Below are 22,641 nucleotides of genomic sequence, written 5' to 3'. Positions count from 1 at the left end.
ACGGTGGAGAGCATCCAGGACGCGAACTTGGCGGCGTCGGTATATTTTCCAGTGAGCCTTCTGAGCGGGGTTTTCCTGAGGACTGGCGTGTTGATTAGCACGTTTATTGCACAGTGGTCTGACAGGAGATCAGCATTTGTTGTGCAGCTGATCTTCGCATGCCCTATGCCTTTCGACACAGCAAAGTCCAGTAGGTCTGGAGTCTTGAGGGGATTCGTTGGCCAGTGAGTGGGCTCGCCAGTGGAGTGGCAGTCCAGTCGGTGGCGTTGCAGGTACCCAAACAGAGTTTTCCCTTTGGGGTTGTTGGCGCGCGATCCCCACCAAGAATGTTTGGCGTTATAATCTCCAGCTGCTATGAAGCGGGGCCCAAAATGCTCGAAGAACTCACTGAGGTGAGATGCTGTTATGCGGTATCTGGGGGGAAAGTAGACCGCTCCAATGTCTAAATCTCCTTGCGGGCTGACAATCCTGATGACAGGACATTGTGCCCAGTCTTGCTGAAACGCGGGCAGCTCTAGGTATTGAATACCGCTCCTGATGAGGATGGCTGCTCCACCGCGTGCTCTGCCAGAAGGATGGTCTGCATGGATGAGGTCATATCCGCTGATATTAAAGTGGGATCTGGGGGAGAAGTGGGTTTCGGCTACGAGTAGGATATCGATCTGGTGGGTCTTCAGATGGTGCTCGACTATGGCCTTGCTGTTCTGCAGGCCGTTCGCATTCCAGACGACTAGGTGGAGCTTTAGTTGCATGACTTGCTGTTGAGAATGGTGGCCACCAGCTGTGTCATCTGGGTGAACATGCGCTCCATCATCCTTTCCATCATTCCTTCCATGCGAGCGAACATCGCTTCTATCTGACCGGAGTGTGGGGTTTCTGTTTGGGTTTGGACTGGGGTTGTGGGATTCTGCGGTGCTGCGTGCACTCCGTTGAGGGCGTCTCGGTAGCTCCTGCCAGAGGTGACGTTTGGTGATGCCACGGGCGGCGCCTTGTTAGCATTAGCGACGGGCCTTGTTTTCGGAGCAGCGAGTGCTTTGGCCCTTTTGTATGCAGGGCATCCCTTGAAAGACGCAGGATGGTCCGCCTGGCAGTGGAAGCAGCACGCTTTGTCGTCCTCCCTCTTCTCACATGCCCTCGATTCGTGAGGGCCTCCACACTTTACACATCGGTATTCCAGGAAGCAGTAACGCTGTGTATGACCGAATCCTTGGCACCTGAAGCATTGAGGCACGTCGTTGAACTTCTGCGGCGGTTCAATGGTTACTACCGACCTGCAGATCCGCTTGACTTGGTAGACGTCTTTGTTGTTGCTGGAAGGCTCCAGGTTGGCGAAGAATATTCCCAGCGGTTCTTTAGTTCTTCTGCCAATGGGATTGTGCAGATCTCTAACAGCGTGCCCTTGTCTGCGAAGGTCTTCAATGATTTCCTCACGATCGGTGGAGTGGTGGAGTCCTTTGATGACAACCTTGTATGCACGTTCATCTTTCGGCTGGAAAGTCCGATGCCTCTTGTTTTGGGCCACAAGTTGGAGACGCAGAGCTGTATAGGACTCTTTGTCCGGCATCATGACACGTACGTTGTTGCCATTCACGGTCTTGTAGGTAAAATTGTTCTTCGGGCCTACAAGAGTCGTGATCATCTTGACGAGTGCCGAGATGTTGGTCACATCGGGGATAAAAATCGGAGGTGGCTTGATGGTCTTCGGGGTGGGCTTTGGTTTCTCGGGGGTCTTGGGCTTGGAATCGTCTTTAGGTCCGGGTTCGTCATCAGAGCTCTCTTGGTCGTACTCGTCTTCTTCGGTCGAGAGTAAAGCGAAGGCGTTGTTGGCGAGCTTCTTGCGCAGAGCTGCGCTAGTGCTTGGCTTATCTTCCAGCTCCTCTCCCTGTGCTTTCTTTGCCGGTTTTCGCTTTATCTCGCCCGGCTCTGTATGCGAGGTGCTTCCCTCGCTGCTGGAGCTGCTCTTGCGTGTTCTCAGAGCCTTTTTGCGTGGTGTTGTTCCAAGCTTGTGGGTGCGCGGGGGGGCCTGCCAGTCCATCTTCTCCAAAGTTGATAAGGAGTGAGGAGGGGGGGGGGGGGGGGAAGCTGGGCACCGTAAGCCGGTGAGCCAGGCAGCACGTGGCTGCTGCTTTGCAATTATACCGCTGCTTCGAGCACTGGGTTTTTTGCGCTGATAACACGCACACTCGGGTGTGCGATGGTGTTAGTGCGAACTACCGTTAGGTACGTTGGCTGGGCCAATCAAAACGCGCGACAAGATCACGCGACGCGAAGTGGCTGGGCACAAGTAACGGGACTTACAACTGTGAACAATTTGCTAACAATTTGCTGTCGATCCGCAGGCACGTCTGCACTCGTCGAGTGTTCGATCGCGACTGACACAATTTTAATGATGAATTTTCCATAACGGATATTCAGGTTCATCGGGCTTAACCTCTAAGCAGTTTCACGTACTGTTTAACTCTCTATTCAGAGTTCTTTTCAACTTTCCCTCACGGTACTTGTTTACTATCGGTCTCATGGTTATATTTAGTTTTAGATGGAGTTTACCACCCACTTAGTGCTGCACTATCAAGCAACACGACTCTTTGGAAACATCATCTAGTAATCATTAACGTTATACGGGCCTGGCACCCTCTATGGGTAAATGGCCTCATTTAAGAAGGACTTAAATCATTAATTTCTCATACTAGAATATTGACGCTCCATACACTGCATCTCACATTTGCCATATAGACAAAGTGACTTAGTGCTGAACTGTTTTCTTTTCGCTCGCCGCTACTAAGAAAATCCTTGTTAGTTTCTTTTCCTCCCCTAATTAATATGCTTAAATTCAGGGGGTAGTCCCATATGAGTTGAGGTTGTATATATAACTATTTTTTTGCCATAAATTCTTTATATATAAATGATAAAACAATCAATTAAATTCGTTATAAATAGTTCCAATAGTTCTTGTAAGCAAAGTTATTTTTTATCCATTTAACGAACCAACGAAGAATAATAACAAAACCAAGATTTTTCTTTTTCCGAATCATTAATAAGAGACAATTCTAGATGAAAAATATTTCAATTTTTTATGCTAGACATTTCTCAGTATTATTTGATTGAAAAAGAAAATATTTCTCTTCGTTTTTCACATTCAAATGTGAGATAATGTTTTTCATTTCTTTTTTAATATTATGAATAAAATCATTATTTAATCCAATAATATACCATATGCTTATAAAAAATTTATAAACAACTTAATTAGCATAGTCTTACAACCCTCAACCATATGTAGTCCAAGCAGCACTATAAAATTAATTAAAGTACATAACAGCATGGACTGCGATATGCGTTCAAAATGTCGATGTTCATGTGTCCTGCAGTTCACACGATGACGCACAGTTTGCTGCGTTCTTCATCGACCCATGAGCCGAGTGATCCACCGCTTAGAGTTTTATAATTCATTTTTATATAATATCAATATTGTTTTTATTGAAAGAAATTAAAAATACACCATTTTACTGGCATATATCAATTCCTTCAATAAATTTATTTTTATACCTAAAAATAAATGTTGCGATATGTCTTAGTTTCATATAAGCATTATGTATCATAAAAATCTGGTTATGGTTTGCTATTTTGGGTGACACATACTGCAAAATTTATATAAAACATTAACCTGATGGATGACAGGTACAAACATTGTATATTTTAGGTTGTTGCATTAGCCAACGTATGCTCATAACATAGATGAACAATACATATTCGCAACGCGTGTATATTATGGTCCATATACACACACACTTATTTTGAATACCACATTCAAAATTATTTTAATTTTAATTCGACTTCTACTTTCAAATTTTGTTCAGTTTCTTCGATTTCCATTTTCGAGAATTTGTTTTTATAGGAAACGCCATTGTTGTAGTAGGTACTGCCACAAATACGCACAACAACATTAATAATGTTAAAGTCTTTTTATGAGGTTGCCAAGCCCCACATATAAAATAAAAGCCATCTTCATTTTATTTTGACTTTAACTTTTGATTCCGTGGAATCATTTTGTAATATTTTTATTTTGGTAAATTGTATTTATTTGTATTATAACAAATGTTTATTAACGATAAGGATATTATACAATAATGATCCTTCCGCAGGTTCACCTACGGAAACCTTGTTACGACTTTTACTTCCTCTAAATAATCAAGTTCGGTCAACTTTTGCGAAACAACCGTAACACGCAAGGCGTCACAGTGATCACGTCCGGAGACCTCACTAAATAATTCAATCGGTAGTAGCGACGGGCGGTGTGTACAAAGGGCAGGGACGTAATCAATGCGAGTTAATGACTCACACTTACTGGGAATTCCAAGTTCATGTGAACAGTTTCAGTTCACAATCCCAAGCATGAAAGTGGTTCAGCGGTTTACCCGGACCTCTCGGTCTAGGAAATACACGTTGATACTTTCATTGTAGCGCGCGTGCAGCCCAGGACATCTAAGGGCATCACAGACCTGTTATTGCTCAATCTCATTATTGCTAGACGCAATTTGTCCATTTAAGAAGCTAGTGTCCTTATAATGGGACAAACCAACAGGTACGGCTCCACTTACATAAACACATTCAAACACAATAAACATTTTACTGCCACCATGAATGAAGGCTACATAAGCTTCAGCACCATAATCCTGAAGATATCTATTTAATATATTTGAGTCTCGTTCGTTATCGGAATTAACCAGACAAATCACTCCACGAACTAAGAACGGCCATGCACCACCACCCATAGATTCGAGAAAGAGCTATCAATCTGTCTTACACACTTATGTTCGGACCTGGTAAGTTTTCCCGTGTTGAGTCAAATTAAGCCGCAGGCTCCACTCCTGGTGGTGCCCTTCCGTCAATTCCTTTAAGTTTCAGCTTTGCAACCATACTTCCCCCGGAGCCCAAAAGCTTTGGTTTCCCGGGAAGCGACTGAGAGAGCCATAAAAGTAGCTACACCCAATTGCTAGCTGGCATCGTTTATGGTTAGAACTAGGGCGGTATCTGATCGCCTTCGAACCTCTAACTTTCGTTCTTGATTAATGAAAACATCTTTGGCAAATGCTTTCGCTTAAGTTAGTCTTACGACGGTCCAAGAATTTCACCTCTCGCGTCGTAATACTAATGCCCCCAAACTGCTTCTATTAATCATTACCTCTTGATCTGAAAACCAATGAAAGCAGAACAGAGGTCTTATTTCATTATCCCATGCACAGAATATTCAGGCATTTGAAGCCTGCTTTAAGCACTCTAATTTGTTCAAAGTAATAGTACCGGCCCACAATAACACTCGTTTAAGAGCACTAGTGCAGGTTTTTAAATAGGAGGAACATATGAAAAAATACAAGTATTTAATCACATATAAGAACTCCACCGGTAATACGCTTACATACATAAAGGTATAGTACTAACCACAATTGTAAGTTGTACTACCCGTATGAAGCACAAGTTCAACTACGAACGTTTTAACCGCAACAACTTTAATATACGCTATTGGAGCTGGAATTACCGCGGCTGCTGGCACCAGACTTGCCCTCCAATTGGTCCTTGTTAAAGGATTTAAAGTGTACTCATTCCAATTACAGGGCCTCGGATATGAGTCCTGTATTGTTATTTTTCGTCACTACCTCCCCGAGCTGGGAGTGGGTAATTTACGCGCCTGCTGCCTTCCTTAGATGTGGTAGCCGTTTCTCAGGCTCCCTCTCCGGAATCGAACCCTGATTCCCCGTTACCCGTTGCAACCATGGTAGTCCTAGATACTACCATCAAAAGTTGATAGGGCAGACATTTGAAAGATCTGTCGTCGGTACAAGACCATACGATCTGCATGTTATCTAGAGTTCAACCAATATAACGATCTTGCGATCGCTTGGTTTTAGCCTAATAAAAGCACATGTCCCATAAGGTTCATGTTTTAATTGCATGTATTAGCTCTAGAATTACCACAGTTATCCAAGTAACTGTTAACGATCTAAGGAACCATAACTGATATAATGAGCCTTTTGCGGTTTCACTTTTAATTCGTGTGTACTTAGACATGCATGGCTTAATCTTTGAGACAAGCATATAACTACTGGCAGGATCAACCAGAATAATGTTTTTCCTTCATATTCCATTCATATATTTTGAATCGAAATAAGCAATATAATAGATATATAGATATATAGATTTTTCACTTTATATAATTCCATGATTTTTATTATATTGAATAAAATTCAATATTTCGCCTTTGGGTAAAATTTTAAATATATAAGTAAAAAAATCCATTCGATTACGGCCATTTTTATATAGCATTCGTAATCCATATTTTCATTTTTAATTTATACTTGTTTTACCAATATAACAAGAATTTCATCTAATTATTGTAATATATATATTTCTATAATTTTATCTTTTATACATACATATTTCATTATAAAATATCATTTTATTTCCAACATACATAATTATTGTATCCACACATGTACAATTTTTGTTTAACCAATATAAATATTAAGTTAAATCATTTGCATTTTGAAGATAAATTTAAAATTTATCTCTTTTCATATATATCTCTGGTAATATATAACATAAAACCAAGCGCATATGATAATATTTCCACATTTAATATATAATTTTATATTTCTTTCATAAGAATCCATATTTGTATTATACCGTAACGATATAATAATCCAACTATACGGCAGGTAATAAATTAATATTTGCCTGCCTCCAAAAATTAACGATAATATATGGAAACGATTTGTTATTCTATATATAATAGAAACTTGACTTTTGTTTCAACGATATTATCTATAAAGCGTATATTCCTATTATCCGCGGAGCCAAGTCCCGTGTTCTATAGAACTGAGAAACAAATTTGTACGGATAATAATATACTTTATTGTATGTAACCAATATAAACATAATCCGAAATAAATATTTCGAATAATGCGGGAGGTCGGCAACCACTGCCTACCTATAGTAGTTTTTGAACCCGCTGTCCTCAAAGCGGGTATTTTCAATTCCGTTTGCCACCCAACATACGGGCTATTCTCTTATATATTAAGAGATTATAGGAACATTTCATTTTTTTTCCATTATTCATATATAATATGATTATTTTTTCCCTTATACATATAATAATTAATCATTTTCATATGTATATTATTTAATTTACTCATATTATTGCCAAAATCATATGAATACATAAGTTTTGAACAATATGAGAGGTCGGCAACCACTGCCTACCTATAGTAGTTTTTGAACCCTCTGTCGTAATTCCGGTCGTTTACACTACTATACCCTCTCACTATAATGGCTTTTCTCTATAATACTAAGAGAATGTGGGATATTTTCAGCATTTTTTCCCTTATACATATAATAATTAATCATTTTCATATGTATATTATTTAATTTACTCATATTATTGCCAAAATCATATGAATACATAAGTTTTGAACAATATGAGAGGTCGGCAACCACTGCCTACCTATAGTAGTTTTTGAACCCTCTGTCGTAATTCCGGTCGTTTACACTACTATACCCTCTCACTATAATGGCTTTTCTCTATAATACTAAGAGAATGTGGGATATTTTCAGCATTTTTTCCCTTATACATATAATAATTAATCATTTTCATATGTATATTATTTAATTTACTCATATTATTGCCAAAATCATATGAATACATAAGTTTTGAACAATATGAGAGGTCGGCAACCACTGCCTACCTATAGTAGTTTTTGAACCCTCTGTCGTAATTCCGGTCGTTTACACTACTATACCCTCTCACTATAATGGCTTTTCTCTATAATACTAAGAGAATGTGGGATATTTTCAGCATTTTTTCCCTTATACATATAATAATTAATCATTTTCATATGTATATTATTTAATTTACTCATATTATTGCCAAAATCATATGAATACATAAGTTTTGAACAATATGAGAGGTCGGCAACCACTGCCTACCTATAGTAGTTTTTGAACCCTCTGTCGTAATTCCGGTCGTTTACACTACTATACCCTCTCACTATAATGGCTTTTCTCTATAATACTAAGAGAATGTGGGAATATTTCAGCATTTTTTCCCCTATACATATAATAATTAATAATTTTCATATGTATATTATTTAATTTACTCATATAATTGCCAAAATCATATGAATACATAAGTTTTGAACAATATGAGAGGTCGGCAACCACTGCCTACCTATAGTAGTTTTTGAACCCTCTGTCGTAATTCCGGTCGTTTACACTACTATACCCTCTCACTATAATGGCTTTTCTCTATAATACTAAGAGAATGTGGGAATATTTCAGCATTTTTTCCCCTATACATATAATAATTAATAATTTTCATATGTATATTATTTAATTTACTCATATAATTGCCAAAATCATATGAATACATAAGTTTTGAACAATATGAGAGGTCGGCAACCACTGCCTACCTATAGTAGTTTTTGAACCCTCTGTCGTAATTCCGGTCGTTTACACTACTATACCCTCTCACTATAATGGCTTTTCTCTATAATACTAAGAGAATGTGGGATATTTTCAGCATTTTTTCCCTTATACATATAATAATTAATAATTTTCATATGTATATTATTTAATTTACTCATATAATTGCCAAAATCATATAAATACATAAGTTTTGAACAATATCAGAGGTCAGCAACGGTCTTTCCTCTATAATACTAAGATAATATGGGAATATTTTCAGCATTTTTTCCCTTATACATTTATACATATAATAATTAATCATTTCATATGTATATTATTTAATTTACTCATATTATTGCCAAAATCATATAAATACATAAGTTTTGAACAATATCAGAGGTCAGCAACGGTCTTTCCTCTATAATACTAAGATAATGTGGGAATATTTCATCATTTTTTCCTTTATACATTTATACATATATATTTAATCATTTTATATGTATATTATTTAATTTACTCATATAATTGCCAAAATCATATAAATACATAAGTTTTGAACAATATCAGAGGTCCGGCAACGGTCTTTCCTCTATAATACTAAGATAATATGGGAATATTTTCAGCATTTTTTCCCTTATACATATAATAATTAATCATTTTCATATGTATATTATTTAATTTACTCGTATAATTGCCAAAATCCTATGAAGACATAAGAGAATACAATATGAGAGGTCGGCGCAACCATAATATAGTAGTTGATGACGAGGTGTTTGGCAACTTGATACAATTCTTTAAAAAGTCTTTATATTAATTATATGATAGGGACAATATCATATGCGTCACTAAATTGATGACGAGGTGTTTGGCAACGTGACACAAATCATTAAAGTCTTTATATTAATTATATGATAGAGACAATATCATATGCGTCACTAAATTGATGACGAGGTATTTGGCAACTTGATAGAATTCTTTAAAGTCTTTATATCAAAAATTATATGATAGGGACAATATCATATGCGTCACTAAATTGATGACGAGGTGTTTGGCAACTTGACACAATTCATTAAAGTCTTTATATTAATTATATGATAGAGACAATATCATATGCGTCACTAAATTGATGACGAGGTATTTGGCAACTTGATATAATTCTTTAAAGTCTTTATATCAAATATTATATGATAGGGACAATATCATATGCGTCACTAAATTGATGACGAGGTGTTTGGCAACTTGACACAATTCATTAAAGTCTTTATATTAATTATATGATAGGGACAATATCATATGCGTCACTAAATTGATGACGAGGTATTTGGCAACTTGATACAATTCTTTAAAGTTTTTATATCAAAAATTATATGATAGGGACAATATCATATGCGTCACTAAATTGATGACGAGGTGTTTGGCAACTTGACACAATTCATTAAAGTCTTTATATTAATTATATGATAGGGACAATATCATATGCGTCACTAAATTGATGACGAGGTATTTGGCAACTTGATACAATTCTTTAAAGTTTTTATATCAAAAATTATATGATAGGGACAATATCATATGCGTCACTAAATTGATGACGAGGTGTTTGGCAACTTGACACAATTCATTAAAGTCTTTATATTAATTATATGATAGAGACAATATCATATGCGTCACTAAATTGATGACGAGGTATTTGGCAACTTGATATAATTCTTTAAAGTCTTTATATTCAAAAATTATATGATAGGGACAATATCATATGCGTCACTAAATTGATGACGAGGTGTTTGGCAACTTGACACAATTCATTAAGTCTTTATATTAATTATATGATAGGACAATATCATATGCGTCACTAAATTGATGACGAGGTATTTGGCAACTTGATACAATTCTTTAAAGTTTTTATATCAAAAATTATATGATAGGGACAATATCATATGCGTCACTAAATTGATGACGAGGTGTTTGGCAACTTGACACAATTCATTAAAGTCTTTATATTAATTATATGATAGGGACAATATCATATGCGTCACTAAATTGATGACGAGGTATTTGGCAACGTGATAGAATTCTTTAAAGTCTTTATATCAAAATTATATGATAGGGACAATATCATATGCGTCACTAAATTGATGACGAGGTGTTTGTTTGGCTACAGGAAAAATCATTTATTTATCGAATCATCAAGCAAAGGATAAGCTTCAGTGGATCGCAGTATGGCAGCTGCTCAACCACTTACAACACCTTGCCTGTTACAAAAGTCGTTTACAATTGATTCTAGGCTTTGTCATTGTATTAAATAATGCTTTTATATGTAACTAGCGCGGCATCAGGTGATCGAAGATCCTCCTAATTTACTATGTTACAAATTACATTGGCATCACATCCATTGTCGTTTATAAAATAAATTATAAACTTTAAATGGTTTAGAAGCCATACAATGCAAATTGCCCCTTATTTATCATTGCAGTCCAGCACGGATACGACCTTAGAGGCGTTCAGGCATAATCCAACGGACGTAGCGTCATACCACTGTTCGCTCGAACAAGTATTGTGCCATTGGTCCGTACCTGCGGTTCCTCTCGTACTACGCAGGAATGCTGTCGCAACAACGTTTTGTCATTAGTAGGGTAAAACTAACCTGTCTCACGACGGTCTAAACCCAGCTCACGTTCCCTTGCATGGGTGAACAATCCAACGCTTGGTGAATTTTGCTTCACAATGATAGGAAGAGCCGACATCGAAGGATCAAAAAGCGACGTCGCTATGAACGCTTGGCCGCCACAAGCCAGTTATCCCTATGGTAACTTTTCTGACACCTCTTGTTAAAAACTCTTTAACCAAAAGGATCGATAGGCCGAGCTTTTGCTGTCCCTGTGTGTACTGAACACCGAGATCAAGTCAGCATTTGCCCTTTTGCTCTATGTGTGGTTTCTGTCCGCACTGAGCTGGCCTTGGGACACCTCCGTTATTATTTGAGAGATGTACCGCCCAGTCAAACTCCCTACCTGCAATGTCCTTGAATTGGATCATACCTGAGTAATTGGAGTTATACCAAATTTTCAAATCAAAATACATAAATGCATCGTTTTATTAAAGAATTTGTTTGCGATTATATAACAAACTCGTGATACTTTGATCAAGAAGCTTGCATCAAAACCCAATACCATAAGATATAATAAATATATCCGTATAATGGCTAGGAATGATACACGTTCCATTTAATCAAGTAAGTAGGAAACAATAAGAGTAGTGGTATTTCATTGACGATACCAACCGAGGTCTAATATCTCCACTTATTCTACACCTCTTATGTCTCCTTACACTGCCAGATTAGAGTCAAGCTCAAAAGGGTCTTCTTTCCCCGCTAATTATTCCAAGCCGTTCCCTTGGCTGTGGTTTCGCTAGATAGTAGATAGGGACAGTAGGAATCTCGTTAATCCATTCATGCGCGTCACTAATTAGATGACGAGGCATTTGGCTACCTTAGAGAGTCATAGTTACTCCCGCCGTTGACCCGCGCTTACTTGAATTTCTTCACTTTGACATTCAGAGCACTGGGCAGAAATCACATTGTGTCAACACCCGCTAGGGCCATCACAATGCTTTGTTTTAATTAGACAGTCGGATTCCCCAAGTCCGTGCCAGTTCTGAATTGATTGTTAATTGATAATCGTTATAATTGATAAGAACTAATTGGTTTAACCCAAATAGTATTCTTAAAATTTTAGCAAGAAAGTTCCACAATTGGCTACGTAACTAAACTATCCGGGGAACAAGTAACTAACATAAATGCTAGAAACTCTATTTACCAGAACGAGCACATAAACCATGTTATTGTTTCCCAATCAAGCCCGACTATCTCAATCTTCAGAGCCAATCCTTATCCCGAAGTTACGGATCTAATTTGCCGACTTCCCTTACCTACATTATTCTATCGACTAGAGACTCTTCACCTTGGAGACCAGCTGCGGATATTGGTACGGCCTGTTGAGAGTTTGCGTGTCCCCACCATAAATTTTCAAGGTCCGAGGAGAAATATCGACACAACAGTATATGTCATGCTCTTCTAGCCATCTACCATATCTCTCTGCGAAAGACTTCCATGGTAGTACGGCTATAAACAGAAAAGAAAACTCTTCCGATATCTCTCGACGGCTTCTTTATGGTCGTTCCTGTTGCCAGGATGAGCACGAGGCCCATATTTAATAACAAACGGATACTCAACAGGTTACGGAATTGGAACCGTATTCCCTTTCGTTCAAATTATTCAAGTGTATTATATTCGCTTTGTTTATATAGTTAGGCATTTTTGTTTTACTTGAAAATTTTCGGCTTTCGCCTTGAACTTAGGACCGACTAACTCGTGATCAACCACTGTTCACACGAAACCCTTCTCCACTTCAGTCCTCCAAGGTCTCATTCGATTATTTGCTACTACCACCAAGATCTGTACCAATGGCAGCTCCATGCAGGCTTACGCCAAACACTTCTACGCATACCATTGTACCTTCCTACTCACTAAAGTTTCAAAATTTATATCACAAGTAATATAAATCATCTACTTTAGCGGTAATGTATAGGTATACAACTTAAGCGCCATCCATTTTAAGGGCTAGTTGCTTCGGCAGGTGAGTTGTTACACACTCCTTAGCGGATTTCGACTTCCATGATCACCGTCCTGCTGTTTTAAGCAACCAACGCCTTTCATGGTATCTGCATGAGTTGTTAATTTGGGCACCGTACATTACGTTTGGTTCATCCCACAGCGCCAGTTCTGCTTACCAAAGTGGCCCACTGGGCACATTATATCATAACCTTGAACTTCATATCAAGAAAGTTAAGGTTCTTACCCATTTAAAGTTTGAGAATAGGTTAGATCGTTTCGACCCTAAGGCCTCTAATCATTCGCTTTACCAGATAAGATTATTTTATATAATATTAAAATGCACCAGCTATCCTGAGGGAAACTTCGGAAGGAACCAGCTACTAGATGGTTCGATTGGTCTTTCGCCCCTATACTCAATTCTGACAATCGATTTGCACGTCAGAACTGTTTCGGTCTTCCATCAGGGTTTCCCCTGACTTCAACCTGATCAAGTATAGTTCACCATCTTTCGGGTCACAGCATATATGCTCAAGGTACGTTCCAGTTAGAGGCATAAATATATAATATACATTATACATAACTATATAGAACGCCCCGGGATTGTGTTAATTAGCTATAAATAGCTAAAAAACTAATCCCATTATTAGTCAAGTTAATTACGCTATTAGGTTTACATCCCAATAACTTGCACATATGTTAGACTCCTTGGTCCGTGTTTCAAGACGGGTCCCGAAGGTATCCTGAATCTTTCGCATTGTTAATCATACAAGAGCATATAATAAACACAAAAATCAATGATAATTATGCCATTATATAATTCCGAAAATTAACGCTCTGTAATAATATAAATCTATCAGCACTTTATCAAATTAATAACATTTATTCTGTGTTAAAATGCAAGCAATTTAATTGGAATAAACTATAAGTTATATTTTATGATAAATTTGGGATATGCTAATAGTTACAATGTCCTTATATGGAAAAAATGCACATTATTCTTAATAATATTATTTAAATATTACAATTTTAATGATGAATTTTCCATAACGGATATTCAGGTTCATCGGGCTTAACCTCTAAGCAGTTTCACGTACTGTTTAACTCTCTATTCAGAGTTCTTTTCAACTTTCCCTCACGGTACTTGTTTACTATCGGTCTCATGGTTATATTTAGTTTTAGATGGAGTTTACACCCACTTAGTGCTGCACTATCAAGCAACACGACTCTTTGGAAACATCATCTAGTAATCATTAACGTTATACGGGCCTGGCACCCTCTATGGGTAAATGGCCTCATTTAAGAAGGACTTAAATCATTAATTTCTCATACTAGAATATTGACGCTCCATACACTGCATCTCACATTTGCCATATAGACAAAGTGACTTAGTGCTGAACTGTTTTCTTTTCGCTCGCCGCTACTAAGAAAATCCTTGTTAGTTTCTTTTCCTCCCCTAATTAATATGCTTAATTCAGGGGTAGTCCCATATGATTGAGGTTGTATATATAACTATTTTTTGCCATAAATTCTTTATTATAAATGATAAAACAATCAATTAAATTCGTTATAAATAGTTCCAATAGTTCTTGTAAGCAAAGTTATTTTTTATCCATTTAACGAACCAACGAAGAATAATAACAAAACCAAGATTTTTCTTTTTCCGAATCATTAATAAGAGACAATTCTAGATGAAAAATATTTCAATTTTTTATGCTAGACATTTCTCCAGTATTATTTGATTGAAAAAGAAATATTTCTCTTCGTTTTTCACATTCAAATGTGAGATAATGTTTTTCATTTCTTTTTTAATATTATGAATAAATCATTATTTAATCCAATAATATACCATATGCTTATAAAAAATTTATAAACAACTTAATTAGCATAGTCTTACAACCCTCAACCATATGTAGTCCAAGCAGCACTATAAAATTAATTAAAGTACATAACAGCATGGACTGCGATATGCGTTCAAAATGTCGATGTTCATGTGTCCTGCAGTTCACACGATGACGCACAGTTTGCTGCGTTCTTCATCGACCCATGAGCCGAGTGATCCACCGCTTAGAGTTTTATAATTCATTTTTATATAATATCAATATTGTTTTTATTGAAGAAATTAAAAATACACCATTTTATGGCATATATCAATTCCTTCAATAAAATTTATTTTTATACCTAAAAATAAATGTTGCGATATGTCTTAGTTTCATATAAGCTTATGTATCATAAAAATCTGGTTATGGTTTGCTATTTTGGGTGACACATACTGCAAAATTTATATAAAACATTAACCTGATGGATGACAGGTACAAAATTGTATATTTTAGGTTGTTGCATTAGCCAACGTATGCTCATAACATAGATGAACAATACATATTCGCAACGCGTGTATATTATGGTCCATATACACACACACTTATTTGAATACCACATTCAAAATTTTTAATTTTAATTCGACTTCTACTTTCAAATTTTGTTCAGTTTCTTCGATTTCCATTTTCGAGAATTTGTTTTTATAGGAAACGCCATTGTTGTAGTAGGTACTGCCACAAATACGCACAAACATTAATAATGTTAAAGTCTTTTTATGAGGTTGCCAAGCCCCACATATAAATAAAAGCATCTTCATTTTATTTTGACTTTTACTTTTGATTCCGTGGAATCATTTTGTAATATTTTTATTTTGGTAAATTGTATTTATTTGTATTATAACAAATGTTTATTAACGATAAGGATATTATACAATAATGATCCTTCCGCAGGTTCACCTACGGAAACCTTGTTACGACTTTTTACTTCCTCTAAATAATCAAGTTCGGTCAACTTTTGCGAAACAACCGTAACACGCAAGGCGTCACAGTGATCACGTCCGGAGACCTCACTAAATAATTCAATCGGTAGTAGCGACGGGCGTGTGTACAAAGGCAGGGACGTAATCAATGCGAGTTAATGACTCACACTTACTGGGAATTCCAAGTTCATGTGAACAGTTTCAGTTCACAATCCCAAGCATGAAAGTGGTTCAGCGGTTTACCCGGACCTCTCGGTCTAGGAAATACACGTTGATACTTTCATTGTAGCGCGCGTGCAGCCCAGGACATCTAAGGGCATCACAGACCTGTTATTGCTCAATCTCATTATTGCTAGACGCAATTTTGTCCATTTAAGAGCTAGTGTCCTTATAATGGGACAAACCAACAGGTACGGCTCACTTACATAAACACATTCAAACACAATAAACATTTTACTGCCACCATGATGAAGGCTACATAAGCTTCAGCACCATAATCCTGAAATATCTATTTAATATATTTGAGTCTCGTTCGTTATCGGAATTAACCAGACAAATCACTCACGAACTAAGAACGGCCATGCACCACCACCCATAGATTCGAGAAAGAGCTATCAATCTGTCTTACACACTTATGTTCGGACCTGGTAAGTTTTCCCGTGTTGAGTCAAATTAAGCCGCAGGCTCCACTCCTGTGGTGCCCTTCCGTCAATTCCTTTAAGTTTCAGCTTTGCACCATACTTCCCCCGGAGCCCAAAGCTTTGGTTTCCCGGGAAGCGACTGAGAGAGCCATAAAAGTAGCTACACCCAATTGCTAGCTGGCATCGTTTATGTTAGAACTAGGGCGGTATCTGATCGCCTTCGAACCTCTAACTTTCGTTCTTGATTAATGAAAACATCTTTGCAAATGCTTTCGCTTAAGTTAGTCTTACGACGGTCCAAGAATTTCACTCTCGCGTCGTAATACTAATGCCCCCAACTGCTTCTATTAATCATTACTCTTGATCTGAAACCAATGAAAGCAGAACAGAGGTCTTATTTTATTCCCATGCACAGAATTTCAGGCATTTGAAGCCTGCTTTAAGCACTCTAATTTGTTCAAAGTAATATACCGCCCACAATAACACTCGTTTAAGAGCACTAGTGCAGGTTTTTAATAGGAGGAACATATGAAAAATAAAGTATTAATCACATATAAGAACTCCACCGGTAATACGCTTACATACATAAAGTATAGTACTAACCACAATTGTAAGTTGTACTACCCGTATGAAGCACAAGTTCAACTACGAACGTTTTACCGCAACAACTTTAATATACGCTATTGGAGCTGGAATTACCGCGGCTGCTGGCACCAGACTTGCCCTCCAATTGGTCCTTGTTAAAGGATTTAAAGTGTACTCATTCCAATTACAGGGCCTCGGATATGAGTCCTGTATTGTTATTTTTCGTCACTACCTCCCCGAGCTGGGAGTGGGTAATTTACGCGCCTGCTGCCTTCCTTAGATGTGGTAGCCGTTTCTCAGGCTCCCTCTCCGGAATCGACCCTGATTCCCCGTTACCCGTTGCAACCATGGTAGTCCTAGATACTACCATCAAAAGTTGATAGGGCAGACATTTGAAAGATCTGTCGTCGGTACAAGACCATACGATCTGCATGTTATCTAGAGTTCAACCAATATAACGATCTTGCGATCGCTTGTTTTAGCCTAATAAAAGCACATGTCCATAAGGTTCATGTTTTAATTGCATGTATTAGCTCTAGAATTACCACAGTTATCCAAGTAACTTTAACGATCTAAGGAACCATAACTGATATAATGAGCCTTTTGCGGTTTCACTTTTAATTCGTGTGTACTTAGACATGCATGGCTTAATCTTTGAGACAAGCATATAACTACTGCAGGATCAACCAGAATAATGTTTTCCTTCATTTCCATTCATATATTTTGAATCGAATAAGCAATTATAATAGATATATAGATATATAGATTTTTCACTTTATATAATTCCATGATTTTTATTATATTGAATAAATTCATATTTCGCCTTTGGGTAATTTTAATATATAAGTAAAAAAATCCATTCGATTACGGCCATTTTTATATAGCATTCGTAATCCATTTTCATTTTTAATTTTATTTGTTTTACCAATATAACAAGAATTTCATCTAATTATTGTAATATATATATTTCTATAATTTTATCTTTTTATACATACATATTTCATTATAAAATTCATTTTATTCCAACATACATAATTATTGTATCCACACATGTACAATTTTTGTTTAACCAATATAAATATTAGTTAAATCATTTGCATTGGAAGATAAATTTAAATTTATCTCTTTTCATATATATCTCTGGTAATATATAACATAAAACAAGCGCATATGATAATATTTCCACATTTAATATTAATTTATATTTCTTTCATAAGATCCATATTTGTATTTACCGTAACGATTAATAATCCAACTATACGGCAGGTAATAAATTAATATTTGCCTGCCTCCAAAAATTAACGATAATATATGGAAACGATTTGTTATTCTATATATATAGAAACTTGACTTTTGTTTCAACGATATTATCTATAAGCGTATATTCCTATTATCCGCGGAGCCAAGTCCCGTGTTCTATAGAACTGGAGAAACAAATTGTACGGATAATAATATACTTTATTGTATGTAACCAATATAAACATAATCCGAAATAATATTTCGAATAATGCGGGAGGTCGGCAACCACTGCCTACCTATAGTAGTTTTTGAACCCGCTGTCCTCAAAGCGGGTATTTTCAATTCCGTTTGCCACCCAACATACGGCTATTCTCTTATATATTAAGAGATTATAGGAACATTTCATTTTTTTTCATTATTCATATATAATATGATTATTTTTTCCCTTATACATATAATAATTAATCATTTTCATATGTATATTATTTAATTTACTCATATTATGCCAAAATCATATGAATACATAAGTTTTGAACAATATGAGAGGTCGGCACCACTGCCTACCTATAGAGTTTTTGAACCCTCTGTCTAATTCCGGTCGTTTACACTACTATACCCTCTCACTATAATGGCTTTTCTCTATAATACTAGAGAATGTGGGATATTTTCAGCATTTTTTTCCCTTATACATATAATAATTAATCATTTTCATATGTATATTATTTAATTTACTCATATTATTGCAAAATCATATGAATACATAAGTTTTGAACAATATGAGAGGTCGGCAACCTGCTACTATAGTAGTTTTTGAACCCTCTGTCGTAATTCCGGTCGTTTACACTACTATACCCTCTCACTATAATGGCTTTTCTCTATAATACTAAGAGAATGTGGATATTTTCAGCATTTTTTCCCTTATACATATAATAATTAATCATTTTCATATGTATTTATTAATTACTCATATTATTGCCAAAATCATATGAATACATAGTTTTGAACAATATAGAGGTCGCAAACCACTGCCTACCTATAGTAGTTTTTGAACCCTCTGTCGTAATTCCGGTCGTTTACACTACTATACCTCTCACTATAATGGTTTTCTCTATAATACTAAGAGAATGTGGATATTTCAGCATTTTCCCTTATACATATAATAATTAATCATTTTCATATGTATATTATTAATTTACTCATATTATTGCCAAATCATATGAATACATAATTTTTGAACATATGAGAGTCGGCAACCACTGCCTACTATAGTAGTTTTTGAACCCTCTGTCGTAATTCCGGTCGTTTACACTACTATACCCTCTCACTATAATGCTTTTCTCTATAATACTAAGAGAATGTGGGAATATTCAGCATTTTTCCCTATACATATAATAATTAATATTTTCATATGTAATTATTTAATTTACTCAATAATTGCCAAAATCATATGAATACATAAGTTTGAACAATATGAGAGGTCGGCAACCACTGCCTACCTATAGTAGTTTTTGAACCCTCCTGTCGTAATTCCGGTCGGTTTACACTACTATACCTCTCACTATAATGGCTTTTCTTATAATACTAAAGAATGTGGGATATTTTCAGCATTTTTTCCCTTATACATATAATAATTAATAATTTTCATATGTATATTATTTAATTTACTCATATAATTGCCAAAATCATATAATACATAAGTTTTGAACAATATCAGAGGTCAGCAACGGTCTTTCCTCTATAATACTAAATAATATGGGAATATTTTCAGCATTTTTTCCCTTATACATTTATACATATAATAATTAATCATTTTCATATGTATATTATTTAATTTACTCATATTATTGCCAAAATCATATAAATACATAAGTTTTGAACAATATCAGAGGTCAGCAACGGTCTTTCCTCTATAATACTAAGATAATGTGGGAATATTTCATCATTTTTTCCTTTATACATTTATACATATAATATTTAATCATTTTATATGTATATTATTTAATTTACTCATATAATTGCCAAAATCATATAAATACATAAGTTTTGAACAATATCAGAGGTCGGCAACGGTCTTTCCTCTATAATACTAAGAATAATATGGAATATTTCAGCATTTTTTCCCTTATACATATAATAATTAATCATTTTCATATGTATATTATTTAATTTACTCGTATAATTGCCAAAATCCTATGAAGACATAAGAGAATACAATATGAGAGGTCGGCGCAACCATAATATAGTAGTTGATGACGAGGTGTTTGGCAACTTGATACAATTCTTTAAAAAGTCTTTATATTAATTATATGATAGGGACAATATCATATGCGTCACTAAATTGATGACGAGGTGTTTGGCAACGTGACACAAATCATTAAAGTCTTTAATATTAATTAATATATATGATAGAGACAATATCATATTGCGTCACTAAATTGATTGACGAGGTATTTGGCAACTTGATAGAATTCTTTAAAGTCTTTATATCAAAAATTATATGATAGGACAATATCATATGCGTCACTAAATTGATGACGAGGTGTTTGGCAACTTGACACAAATTCATTAAAGTCTTTATATTAATTATATGATAGAGACAATATCATATGCGTCACTAAATTGATGACGAGGTATTTGGCAACTTATACTAATTCTTTAAAGTTTTATATCAAAAATTATATGATAGGGACAATATCATATGCGTCACTAAATTGATGACGAGGTGTTTGGCAACTTGACACAATTCATTAAAGTCTTATATTAATTATATGATAGGACAATATCATATGCGTCACTAAATTGATACAGTATTTAACTTGATACAATTCTTTAATTTTTATATAAAAATTTATATAGACAATTATATCTCACTAAATTTATCGGATGACACTCGACGAGTGCAGACGTGCCTGCGATCGACAGCAAATTGTTAGCAAATTGTTCACAGTTGTAAGTCCCGTTACTTGTGCCCAGCCACTTCGCGTCGCGTGATCTTGTCGCGCGTTTGATTGGCCCAGCCAACGTACCTAACGGTAGTTCGCACTAACACCATCGCACACCCGAGTGTGCGTGTTATCAGCGCAAAAAAACCCAGTGCTCGAAGCAGCGGTATAATTGCAAAGCAGCAGCCACGTGCTGCCTGGCTCACCGGCTTACGTGCCCAGCTTCCCCCCCCCCCCCCCCTCCTCACTCCTTATCAACTTTGGAGAAGATGACTGGCAGGCCCCCCGCGCACCCACAAGCTTGGAACAACACCACGCAAAAAGGCTCTGAGAACACGCAAAGCAGCTCCAGCAGCGAGGGAAGCACCTCGCATACAGACCGGGCAGATAAAGCGAAAAACCGGCAAAGAAAGCACAGGAGAGGAGCTGGAAGATAAGCCAAGCACTAGCGCAGCTCTGCGCAAGAAGCTCGCCAACAACGCCTTCGCTTTACTCTCGACCGAAGAAGACGAGTACGACCAAGAAGCTCTGATGACGAACCCGGACCTAAAGACGATTCCAAGCCCAAGACCCCCGAGAAACCAAAGCCCACCCCGAAGACCATCAAGCCACCTCCGATTTTATCCCCGATGTGACCAACATCATCGCACTCGTCAAATGATCACGATCTTGTAGCCCGAAGAACAATTTTATCCTACAAGACCGTGAATGGCAAACAACGACGTTCATGATGCCGACAAAGAGTCCTATACAGCTCTGGTCTCCAACTTGTGGCCCAAAAACAAGAGGCATCGGACTTTCCAGCCGAAAGATGAACGTGCATACAAGGTTGTCATCAAAGGACTCCACCACTCCACGATCTGGAAATCATTGAAGACCTTCGCAACAAGGGCACGCTGTTAGAGATCTGCACAATCCCATGGCAGAAGAACTAAGAAACCCTGGGGAATATTCTTCGCCAACCTGGAGCCTTCCAGCAACAACAAAAGACGTCTACCAAGTCAAGCGGATCTGCAGGTCGGTAGTAACCATTGAACCGCCGCAGAAGTTCAACGACGTGCCTCAATGCTTCAGGTGCCAAGGATTCGTCATACACAGCGTTACTGCTTCCTGGAAATACCGATGTTAAAGTGGAGGCCTCACAATCGAGGGCATGTGAGAAGAGGGGAGACAAAGCGTGCTGCTTCCACTGCCAGGCGGACCATCCTGCGTCTTTCAAGGATGCCCTGCATACAAAAGGGCCAAAGCACTCGCTTGCTCCGAAAACAAGGCCCGTCGCTAATGCTAACAAGGCGCCGCCCGTGGCATCACCAAACGTCACCTCTGGCAGGAGCTACCGAGACGCCCTCAACGGAGTGCACGCAGCACCGCAGAATC

At 36.9% G+C, this 22,641-nt stretch overlaps 4 non-coding genes across 4 annotated transcripts; all 4 read right to left on the bottom strand.

Annotated features, from left to right (window-relative positions):
- Positions 1–3,257: 3,257 nt before the first annotated feature.
- Positions 3,258–3,436, bottom strand: LOC117149851. Its single transcript, XR_004460564.1, has one exon. It is a non-coding gene; the product is annotated as a 5.8S ribosomal RNA (ribosomal RNA).
- A 686-nt stretch (positions 3,437–4,122) lies between these two features.
- On the bottom strand, positions 4,123–6,117 carry LOC117149846. Its single transcript, XR_004460559.1, has one exon. It is a non-coding gene; the product is annotated as a small subunit ribosomal RNA (ribosomal RNA).
- Positions 6,118–10,629: 4,512 nt separating this feature from the next.
- Positions 10,630–14,564, bottom strand: LOC117149865. Its single transcript, XR_004460577.1, has one exon. It is a non-coding gene; the product is annotated as a large subunit ribosomal RNA (ribosomal RNA).
- A 392-nt stretch (positions 14,565–14,956) lies between these two features.
- LOC117149839 lies at positions 14,957–15,135 on the bottom strand. The gene has a single exon (XR_004460555.1). It is a non-coding gene; the product is annotated as a 5.8S ribosomal RNA (ribosomal RNA).
- Between the last annotated feature and the right edge of the window lie 7,506 nt (positions 15,136–22,641).

Source organism: Drosophila mauritiana, unplaced genomic scaffold (assembly GCF_004382145.1).
Source record: "Drosophila mauritiana strain mau12 unplaced genomic scaffold, ASM438214v1 U_39, whole genome shotgun sequence".
Lineage (NCBI taxonomy): Eukaryota > Metazoa > Arthropoda > Insecta > Diptera > Drosophilidae > Drosophila > Drosophila mauritiana.
Note: the sequence above shows the minus strand (reverse complement) of the source record. Positions and strands in the feature narration are given on the sequence as shown.